The sequence below is a fragment of the Ictidomys tridecemlineatus genome, chromosome 7 (genome assembly GCF_052094955.1).
Source record: "Ictidomys tridecemlineatus isolate mIctTri1 chromosome 7, mIctTri1.hap1, whole genome shotgun sequence".
NCBI classification, from domain to species: Eukaryota; Metazoa; Chordata; class Mammalia; order Rodentia; family Sciuridae; genus Ictidomys; species Ictidomys tridecemlineatus.
The window spans coordinates 177,826,851-177,838,461 of record NC_135483.1 but is presented as its reverse complement, the minus strand read 5'-3'; positions in this window follow the sequence as shown (position 1 = coordinate 177,838,461).

Sequence of the window (11,611 nt, the reverse complement as noted above, 5' to 3'; positions counted from 1 at the left end):
CGGGCTGAGACCCGAGCAGGGTGGGGCTCCGGGTGGCGCCTCGAGACCCGGAATTTGAACGGGAAGGGTTCCCGCCTCGGATCCCAAAATACCGGCCAGCGACACGACCTGCCGGTGTCCCCGAGAGTGCGGCCACGCCACTGCCTCTGGAGCAAACTCCTGGTGCCCACGGTAGCCTGTCTCCGGAGGCTGGAACGTAGGTCAAAGTGACAACGCACGATGCTGAACACAAGGAACCTCAAGGGACAGTTCTCCAGAGGGGAAAAGTTGGAAAGGATTTTGGCGATCATCTAACAACGCTCCTGTTTCAATGGGTTTGAAAAATGAAGTCGAGGTCTGCTTATTAAGTGACTGACTGGCGAGTGCCCAGATCGGAGTCCAAAAGAAGTGACACTGACATCCATTGGAGTTGGCTTATTTCACTTATAAAATGGCCCGAAATCTGCATAAATAAAGATGCTGTGTTTCTTGCAAATCTGTAAATGTTGTTTTGACCCCAGCCTAGAGGACAGGAATGATAATGGCTAAACGGGGAGGGAAAAAAACCTTAATTCATTTAAAACAGGAAAAGCAAAATTGAACACATTTCGGTTTTTGGTTTTTGTTTTTTCTTTTTGAAATAACACATTTGCTTAAAATAAATACACAAGATAGGCTGTCCACACAAGCCTATTTTAGTATTCTTCATTAGAATTGTATTAAAAATAGTAGCATGCCCTTTTGGGGGATTGGGGGGACGTGTATTGGCGATTGAATCCAGGGAGATTTACCTCTGAGCAACATACCCAGCCCCCACTCTTTTTTTTTTTTTAATTTGAGGCAGATGCTTGCTAAATTGTCCAGGTTAGCCTGGAATTTGCCATCCTGATCCTCCTACCTCCACCTCCCCAATCACTGGGCTTACAAGTGCATGACACTTCACCTGGAGCCTTTTATTCTTAGACCAGAGGCTCACATTAGGTGGAAAGGAGTCTATTTCTTTCCCAGTTTTCTCTTCCTCTAATGCTTCTGGCTGCTGCTTTTAATTCCCAAAATAATTGATTATTGGCTAGCATAAAGGTTTATTTATTTATTTAGCACTGGGGATTGAACTCAGGGACTTTTTACCACTGACCTACATCCCCATCTCCAGTCCTTTATTTCATTTTTTAAATTTCTGAGGCTGGCCATGAATTTGTGATCCTCTTGCCTGAGCTTCCTAAAATCCTGGGATTACATGCCCGCTTCACCATACCTGGCAAGAATTCTATTTTCAACCTCTAAATTTGTTTGACTCCTTATTCTGAATTTTCCAAACATTTCAAAGAGAAATGTATTAAGATTACTGCAGTACCTTCAGAGTGTGGTATTTTTCCCCCTTTCTTTTTGGTTTTTGTGTGCCAACTTTGAAATTTAAAAGACAAGATCTGTCACCAAGGAATAGAACTATAGACCAATATTCCTGATGAACTGAGATGAAAAAATACTTAATAAAATATTAGCAGATCGTGTTTGGCAACATATTAAGAAGATTATACACCATGACCAAGTTGGTTTATTCCAGAGATGCAAGGATTGTTTAATATATGCAAATCAATAAATATAATCCATTAAATAAATAAAATTAAGAACAAAAATCACTTAGTCATCTAAATAGATCAGAGAAGGTCTTTGACAAAATACAGTACCCATTTATTATAAATAACACTGAAAAAACTAGGAATAGAAGGAACCTATCTCAACATTTGTATAAATTCAAATCCAAAACCAAGCTCAGGGTAAATGAGGAAAAACTGAAAGCGTTTTCTTTAAAATCTGGGACAAAAAATGGACAGCCACTCTCACCACTCCTATTTAATAATATAGTGCTAGAAATACCAGCCAGAGCAATTAGGTAAGAGAAGGAAATAAAAGGGATAAAAATAGGAAGGGTAGAAGTCAAATTATCACTGTTTACAGATAATATGCTCCTATACCTAGAAGATCCAAAGAACTCCATTAAAAGACTACTAGAGTTAGTATATAAATTTGGCAAAGTAGCAGGTTACAAAATCAACATTAAAAAATCAATAACTTCCCTATATACCAACAATGAATCTGCTGAGAAAAAAAATCATGAAAACAATTCCATTCCATTCACAGTAGCCTGGTGGAGGCAGGGGAACAACTAGAAATAAATCTAACCGAGGAGTTGAGAGATCTCTATAATGAAAAATATAGAACACGAAGAAAGAAATTGAAGAAGCCCTCAGAAGATGGAAAGACCTCCCATGTTCATGGATAAGCAGAATTAATGTTGCTAAAATGGCCACACTACCAAAAGCAATACACAGATTCAATACAATTCCCATCAAAATACCCATGACACTCTTCACAGAACAAGAAAAAAGAGTCCTAAAATTCATTGGGAAGAATAAAAGACCCATAATAGCCAAAGCAATTCTATGCCAAAAAAGCAATGCTGGACATCACAGTAGCTGACTTTAAATTATACTACAGAGTTACAGTAACAAAAATTGCATGGTAGTGGCATAAAAACAAGATACATACACCAGTGGTACAGAATAGAAGACACAGATACAAACCCACACAGATATAGTCACTGATCCTTGACAAAAGTGCCCAAAGCATACACTGGAGAAAAGACAGCCATTTAATAAATGGTGCTGGGACAACTGGTTATCCATATGTAGAAGAATGAAACTAGACCTTTAGCTCTCATCCTGCACAAAAATCAACTCAAAATCGATCAGACATAGGAATTAGATCAGAAACTATATAACTCTGAAGAAAATGTAAGATCAACATTCTAGCATATAGGCACAGGAAATGACTTTCTCAATAGAACTCCTAAAGCTCAGGAAATAATACCAAGAGTTAGTAAATGGGATGACATCAAATTAAAAGGCTTATGCATAGCAAAGGAAACAAGAATGTGAAGGGAAACTACAGAATGGAAGAAAATCTTTGTTAGCCTATTCTACTGACAGAGTTAAAGATTAAGATACAGAATACATAAAGAACTCAAAAAACTTTACACCAAAAAATCAAATAACCCAATTAATAAGTGGGCAAATGAATTAAACAGACACTTCTCAAAAGAAAAAATACAAATGGCCAACAAAGATATTTAAAAATGTTCAACATCATTAGCAATTAGAGAAATCCAAATCAAAACTATACTGAGATTTCATCTCACACCAGTCAGAATGGCAGTCATCAAGAATACAAATAATAAAAAATGCAGGAGAGGATGTGGAAAAAAAGGAACACTTTTACACTCTTGGTGGCATGTTAGATTGTACAACCAATATGAAAATCAGTATGGAGTTTCCTTAAAAAGTTAGGCATGGAACCACCGTATCACCCAGCTGTACCACTCCTCACTATTTATCCTGAAGAACTGATGTCATCATGCTACAGTGATGTATGCATACCCAAGTTAATAGCAGCACAATTCACAATAGTCAAACTATGGAAGCAGCCTAGGTGTCCATCAACAGATGAATGGATAAAGAAATGTGGTGTATATACACAATAGTGTTTTATTCAGCCATAAAGAAAAATGAAATTATGTCATTTGCAGGAAAATGATTGGAACTAGAGACCACAATGTTAAACAGAATAAGGCAAATTCAGAAGGTTAAGAGTCATATGTTTTCTCTCATATGAGGAAGCTTGAGAGGAAAGGAAAAAGAAAGATGGAGACAGATCTCATGAAAATCAAAGGGGGATCAGTAGAGGTAAAGAACTAGGTGTGGAGGGTGAAAGTGCTAGAAGTGATATTGGTCAAACTATATTGTTACATTGCATATTGTGAGCATGTATGAATATGTAACCAACAATTCCATTTGTATGTACAACTCTAATACACCAGCAAAAAATGTGGGGAAAAATAGATATCAAATTTTTAAAAAGACAAGATTTGTAGATAATAATAAAGGAAATTTTCCTGGTCAGTCACCATTAGGTTTCTATAGGAAATAAAATGTGGAAGAAGGAGAAAACAATGCTGAGATCTACTGATAAGAAGAAATAAACAAGCCAGGACATTGGCCCATCCCTATAATCCTAGTGGTTAAGGAGGCTGAGGCAGGAGGCTGAGGCAGGAGGATCACAAGTTCAAAGCTAGCCTCAGCAACTTAGAGAGACCGTACACAATTTAGTGAGATCCTGTTTTAGAATAAAGAAATAAAAAGGGTTGGGGATGTGGCTCAGTGACTAGCCACTATGAGTTCAATCCCTGGTATAAAGAAAGAAAGAAAGGAAGAAAGGAAGAAAGAAAGCAAAAAGAAACAGTGCTTGGATACTAGGCATTTTCCCTTTATGTAAATTACAAATTACTATTCAGTTCAATAAATATTTATGAAACCCTTTCTGCCCTAGTGGCAGAAATACAGTGTCAAGAAGACTGAAACACCAAATTGCTATCTTAAAGGAGCTCTGGGTGGAATCAAAGTGAGGACTTATAGTTAGATACCAATAGAAAGTACTAGTGGAAAGAAAAAAGAAGGCATTAAACTGGCTTTTTAGTGGCCCTTTGGTTACAGAGCAAGACACATTTCTTTCATTTAAAGACATTTCTATGATTGCCAGGCCTGGTGGTGCATTCCTGTTATCCAGGATCCTTCAAGGCTGAGGTAGCAAGATGGAAAGTTATAGGCCAGCCTGGGGAATTTAGTAACATCCTCAGCAACTTGGTAAGACCCTGTCTCAAAATAAAATGGACTGGGGATATAGCTCAGTAGTTCCCAGTACAAAACAAACAGAAACTCTTTTTGGTGCCAGGGATTAAATCCCAGCCCTTTTTATTTTTATTTTGAGACAAGCTCTCAGTAAATTTCTAAGGGCCTCACTAAGTTGCTGAAGCCAGCCTTGAACTTTCAATCCTCCTGGCTTAGCCTGCTGAATCACTGGGATTACAGGCATGTACTACCACGCCTGGCTCAAAACAATGTTTTTAAAATAAAGAATAAATAAATAAATGATACATTTCTAAAAATAGAGCATATTTCCTATGATTAATTCTCCCATCGTTTTAGAATCCAAACTTGACAGTTTCTCCATATGTTAATGGAAAGAAGAGTAAATAAGTTTTTTACTAGCTCTGTGATCCCAGACAAGACCCTGAATCTTTAGAGGCCCTTATTGCCTTACTTGAAAATGTGGACATAATATTTGCTCTGTATTCCTCACCATAGTGTAAGAACTAAATTAATTAATCTTTTGAAAGAACAAACAGTAAAATTACTAATAAAAATAATGCAGAAGTGTAATTTCCAGTCAGGTGCTGTGATGTGTGCCTATAATCTCAGTAATTTGGGAGGCTAAGGCAGGAGGAATACAATTTTCTTTTTAATTTAAAAAAATAATCAGGGCTGGAGATGTAGGTCAGTGATAAAGCACCTCTGGGATCAATCTCCAGCCAAAAACCCAAAAAACCAAAAAAGGTCTAATTTCCTTCTTGGTTCATTCTCTTGATGCAGTTAACTAATTGGGTATCTTTTCAAGCTTCAGAACATGCCCTTAAAGATGCCAGACATAACTGGGCCCAGGCCTACAATCCCAGCTACTTGGGAGGCTAAGGCATGGGGATTGCAAGTTCGAGGTGAGCAAGAGCAAATTAGTGAGATCCTGTCTCAAAATAAAATTAAAAAGGGGATGGGAATGTAACCCAATGTTACCCAGCATACACAAGCAAGCATTCCCACGAAGACACGGGTTCATCATCCACCACCAGCATTGCTGTTTCAGACAGAAAAAAAAAGTATATGCACTATAATAATTATGTATCTATTTTTTTCTTACATACCCCTCCCAAAGGAAGGGTGTGAAGTTATAGTACTGTGCTTAAAATTTAAAATATATATATTTTAAATATATATATATATTTAAATAAAATATATATATATATATATATATATATATTCCTTGAATGTGGTATAATCTGTTTTTGCTTCCATGTCATTAGGTTCCTTGTATAAACTTACTACTTCTTCCAAAATGTGTCCATGTCACTCCCAAATCTGGGATCACCTGCTAGACTCTAAAGACTAATAAAGCTGCTCTGTCTTGGGTCAACATGCTTCAGGGATGTGTCACTCAAATGGGTATCACAAGAAATGACTCCCCAGCGCCTGGAGTATTGGATGGTTACTATAGTAAGTATCTCCTATAAAATCCTTCTCTATTAGAGAATGTTAATATATTGAGATGTATTAAGAAACTTGAGTATTTCCTCAAAGGTCCTGAAGATGTTTGGAAATAGTATAAAGAATGAATTAGAATAGCTGGAACTAGATAAACCAGGGAGGAAGATTTTGTATGTACCCACTGTGAAGCTGAAGTTTTATGAAGAAGGCATGTTAGGTCTGTGTTTTCAATTCTGCGAATATTTCAGTGCAGTCAACATAGGGGTATTAAAATAGGTTGGAAATTACAATCTAAAGTTTCTATTTATTATATCATTAATAATTATTCATTATATCATGTTATACTTATATAATAATTTTATTGTATAATTATATAAAGAATAATTATAAAACTATAATGTTGTATGTAACAAAAATAATATAACTATATAACATGATTATAACATAATCATGTTTTATATTATATACTATATTCAAGTTTTTATAGGTGTTCCTTATCTGGACAATTGTACAAAATGGATTAAAGACCCTGCAAATTATTGGACTTTGAGTAGAAGATGGTGATTGCAGAAAGATAGAATGTTGTGTGTTTACAGCCAAGATTTTAGTGGACTGTATTAAGCCCTTTAGAAAAATAACCATTTATTTTTGTATCTGACTGAGCATTCTGTGATGAGGAAGTAAACCTCTTGGGATGTATGATATTAAGCCTAGCATTAAATCTAAAACTAAGAATGCTATAAAACAGCCTGATGTGGGGGTACGTGCCTGTCATTCCAGCTACTTCTGAGGCAGAAGCAGGAAGAGCTCAATTTAGAGGCTGGCCTCAGCAATTTAGCAAGATCCTGTCTGAAAATTTAGAAAGGGTTGGGTTGTCCCTGAAAGGCAGGATGTCCCTGGGTTCAATTGCTAGTGCAAATTTAAACAAAAAACAAAAAACAACAACAAAACTGTGATATCTCTGTGTTTTGGCTATAAAATTCATGTAACCTCTTTTTCTCTTTCACTATCTTTTATTGCTCTATTTTTTCTTTTTCTTTTTTTTAAAGCAGAGTTGCTATGTTTTTTTTTTTTTTTTTTTTGGAACTGGGAATTAACCACTGGGCCACATTCCTAGCCCTTTCAATTTTATATTTTGAGACAGAGTCTCACTAAATTGCTTAGAGCCTGCTAAATTGATGAAGCTGGCCTTAAACTTGTGACCTTGCTGCCTCAGCCTTCTGACTTGCTGGGATTATCGACATGTACTTCACATAGTCTTAACTAAAGATCTGAGAACATGGAAAAGAAGAAATCGATGTGAGATAAAAATCAGGTAAAATCAATATGACACGGGGATTGACTGGATATGAGAAATATTGACAAAAAAATAAAGATACATTCATCATTTCTAGCTTGCTCAGATGAGTAGCTGATAGGGCAAATAACCAATTGAATTTCTACCTATTGATGTGGAAGTTTAGATAATGGATGGACACAGTTAAAAATCATATAGAAAGTCAATGAAATTACAAATGCAAATTGGTAATGGAAGTGAGACTCAAGGTAAATAAATTTGGAAAGTTAATGACACTGAAGCTGTAGGTGAAGCCTGGAAGAAGATTAGCTCGCTTCATTAGGCCTAGCAAATAGACTGAACCAAAAAGATGGCCCAAGAAAGGAAATTTGTTCAAAAAGTATTTAATGTGGTGGGTGTGTATGTGTATTTTAACTAGTAAGACTTCAAATAATCAAAGTGAGGTGTGATGGCACATTGAGCTACTTGGAAGTTGGAGGCAAGAGGATCTCACATTCAAAGGGCAACTTAGTGAGATCCTGTCTCAAAATTAAATTAAAAAGAGAGGGCTGGGAATGTAGCTCAATGGTAAAGGCTTACCTGGCATGCCTGAGGCCCTGGGTGCAATATCCAGTATTTCATATAATTCATCTGGGGGTTGGAGTAATAAAAATGATATTCTAGCAGGTGTTTATATAATGATTATTTTTTGAGAACATCACATATTCATTCACTTATGGATTCATTTTTTTAAAAAAAATATTATTCTTTGCAAGGCCTTTAGCACTTTAAATGAGACCCTGCCACAAAATAAAATTAAAAAGCGTTAATATTACCAGCAGGAGCCACAATCATGTCTGAGTTCCACAGAGTTGAAGAATGAACACCACTAATGCCAAGGTAAGCAAGAAGCACTTTTATTAAAATAAATGTGAGCCCAGTGCGGTGGCAAATGACTGTAATCCCAGCAGCTGGGTAGGCTGAGGCAGGAGGATCACAAGTTCAAAGACAGCCTCAGCAACTTAATGAGGCCCTAGGCAATTTAGCAGGACCCTGTCCCAAGATGAAAAAAAGGTAGGGGGAGTGTGGCTCAGTGGTTAAGCACCCCTGGGTTCTATTCCTGTATCAAAAAAAAGGGGGGGGGCTCAGAACTCCTGGTGCAGAGAGCCCGTGTGGGGGAGGGGCAAGAGTGCTGTGCAGCCTTACAGTCTTACAGTATTCTTTCTTTTAAAGAGGAAGTTAACAGGCTGCTCCTGATTGGCTCCTTACTGTTGCTAGGGCTGTGTGCTTTACTGATTGATCCCTGATATTTCAACTGTTCTACTGCTTTCTGAGAAATGGAAACTTTTCTACAACATAGCCAAAGTGTTTTAAGATAGCTGTTCTCTTGCTTTGTTGTCCTCTTGTTAACCTCTCTTTGCCCTTTTCCCTATTCTCAACTACCTGCCCTTTTTCTATCTCACTAAGGATGTAGCTTGGCGGTAGTGTCACTGGATTCAATCCTCAGTACCAGGGAAAAAAAAAAAAAAAGAAAAAAAATATTGATGGCCTGCTATGTGTGTCCATGGCAACGTGGACCAAATAAAAATCCCTGCCCTCAGGGTATCTACAGTCAGGAGGAGACAGAGGATAGTCAAAACAAATGCATAAAATAAAGCAGAGAACAGGGTCAGGGCAGAAGGGAGCTACAATTTTAATTAGGCTTTCCAGTAGGAATCTCTGTTAATAAGGTACTTTTGAGTAAGAACTGACAGTTGAGGGGAGTGGGGAAAGTAGCAAGCCACAGGGTGTTTGGAAGAGAATGTTCCAGCAGAGAATACCAAGAGCAAATCCCTACTTAGGCCGTATCTAAATGCAGAATGGCTGCAACACAGAGCAAGACTAGGGAAGGGGAAGTGAACGTGGGCAGTGGGATTGGACTGGGCCTGAAGGGCCAGTTGTAACGACTGGTTACTCTGAATGAGAAAGGAAGCCTTTGGAGAACTGAACCCTCCAAGCCCACCTGGCCCCTGGTGCTGGGGATAGAACCTGGGTCCTTGTGCTTCCTAGGCCAGTGTTCTACCACTGAGCTATGGCCCAGGCCCTTCCATCAGAAGTTATGGAAGGTAAATGAATTCCAGATATATTTTGAAGGGAGAGCCAACAAGATTAACTGATAAATTGGAAGTGAAGTGTGAGAGGAAGAGAGGAAGAAAGGATAACTAACTGGTTGCAAAACCAGAAGAGTAGACATCAGTTAAAATTGGGAAGGACACACATGTAGCAGTCATGGAAAATGTTGGAACATTAGATGCCTACTAGCCTGTGTGTCAAGTGCTGCTGATAAATGAATTATGAGGAGAACTGAGAGCCATCATTAGATGTTGGAATGCCCTTTTGAGGATTTAGGGAAGTGGTAGGGACAAGGGTCTAGTTGGAATGGGGGAGAAGGAAGGAATCAGAAATGTGGAATCAAGATAACTCAAGATTTGTCAGCCTCAGCTCTATTGACATTTGGGAACCAATAATTCTTTTTTGTGGATCCTGTCATGCATTTTGAGATGTTTAGCAAGACTAAACCAGGGCTTCATTCCAGCATGGTGGTGCATGTCGGTAATCCCAGCAACTCCGTAGGCTGAGGCAGGAGGAACAAAAGTTCGAGGCCAGCCTTAGACACTTAGCGAGATCTTGTCTCAAAAATATAAAAAGGGATGAGGGGGTAGGACAGGGGAAGAGCCTGTGTTGGATCCTCAGTACAAACACAAACAAACCAACAAACCAGGGCTTTTACCTACTAGAAGTCAGTAGCATCTCTTCTCCATTGGTGACAACCAGAAATCTCTCCAGACATTGCCAAATGTCTCCTGGGGAGCAAAATGTTCCCCAGTTGAGGACCACCTCTCTGAAAAGAGCAGCAGGGACAAGGGACAGTAGCTATTGATAGGAGCAGGTTCAGAGAGGTTACTGAAGATTTGTTTTGTTTTAATCAGGTAGAATAAATAATCATATCAGTATGTGGATAGGACTGATTCAGTAAAGAAGAGGAACCCTAACAATAAAGACAAATTAAAGTTTATCATAGAGGAACCTATCTAGACAGTGTGGGTGAGGTGGGGCAAACTTGTTGAAGGAAGTAATTTTTGAACTGGTAACTTTCAAAACAGCAACACGTGGGACTGAAGAGAATATTTTAGGAATTGAAATCAATATGTGCAGAGGCCAAAAGGAAGAATACAGTGAATGGAAGAGCTAAGAGCAGCCTTGTGTATCCCAAGTGTAGAAAGTGAGAGAAGCAATGTAACTAGGATATTGGAAGGAGGCTATTCAAATAGGGCCCCGAGGATTTCAGTCTTAATTCTGAGAGCATGGTAAACCACTAAGGAGTTTTAAGCACGTGATTAACAACAGATTTGCTTTAAAAACAAAGTGCAAAAAATCGTTTCTGTGCTTGGAAGGAAGCAGAGAGAATATAGGAAAGGATTGCAAGAGAAAATGATGGTATTTGGGGTTAGGGTGATGATCATAGTGCTAGAGAAAAGTAGAAGGATTCCAGTGAATGGTTTAGAAGCAGAATCTACAGGATCAGTGAATGATAGGATATGGTGAGTGTGGGTGAAGGAAGAGTCATAGCTAACGCCATTTTTCTCTTTTGAGAAATTGCCATTCACTATGATAGAAACCTGGAAAAGGGGTAGGTAAAGGATGGTGGGAGATAAAGACCTCCCTTTGGGCACTTTAAATCAGAGGTAGCTGTGAAACTTGTTAGGGGCGATGACTTAGCTACATATTTTCCTGGACCAATACTGTCCTCTTGTTCCACTGGTAGTAGCAGAATCTCCTTGATTGAGGTGACATGGACAAGTGGTTTACAGAGGGAGAGGTGAGTTTAAGGCCACATCCTAGGAGTAGCTCAGGATATCACGAATGCCAAAGGCAGAGGGTAAAAATGCAGGCAAATGTTTTTGGTATTGTTTGGAGGCAATACCACACCCAAAGAGTGACCACTGTAGTTAGCAATGTTGTCATCGTCAAGGTCATTGGTGGCACCAGTAAGACCAGCTTGAGTGGAGTGTTAGCGGCAGAAGCCAAACTAGAGGAAGATTGCCAGGCAGTCTTCAGACCCATCTGAGGTTGTTGGTGATGAGTGGAATTGTCCTCCGGAGGCTCAGTGGTCCTGGTACAGACACACAAAGGCAGATGGCTCTATTCATTCAGGATTAGGGTT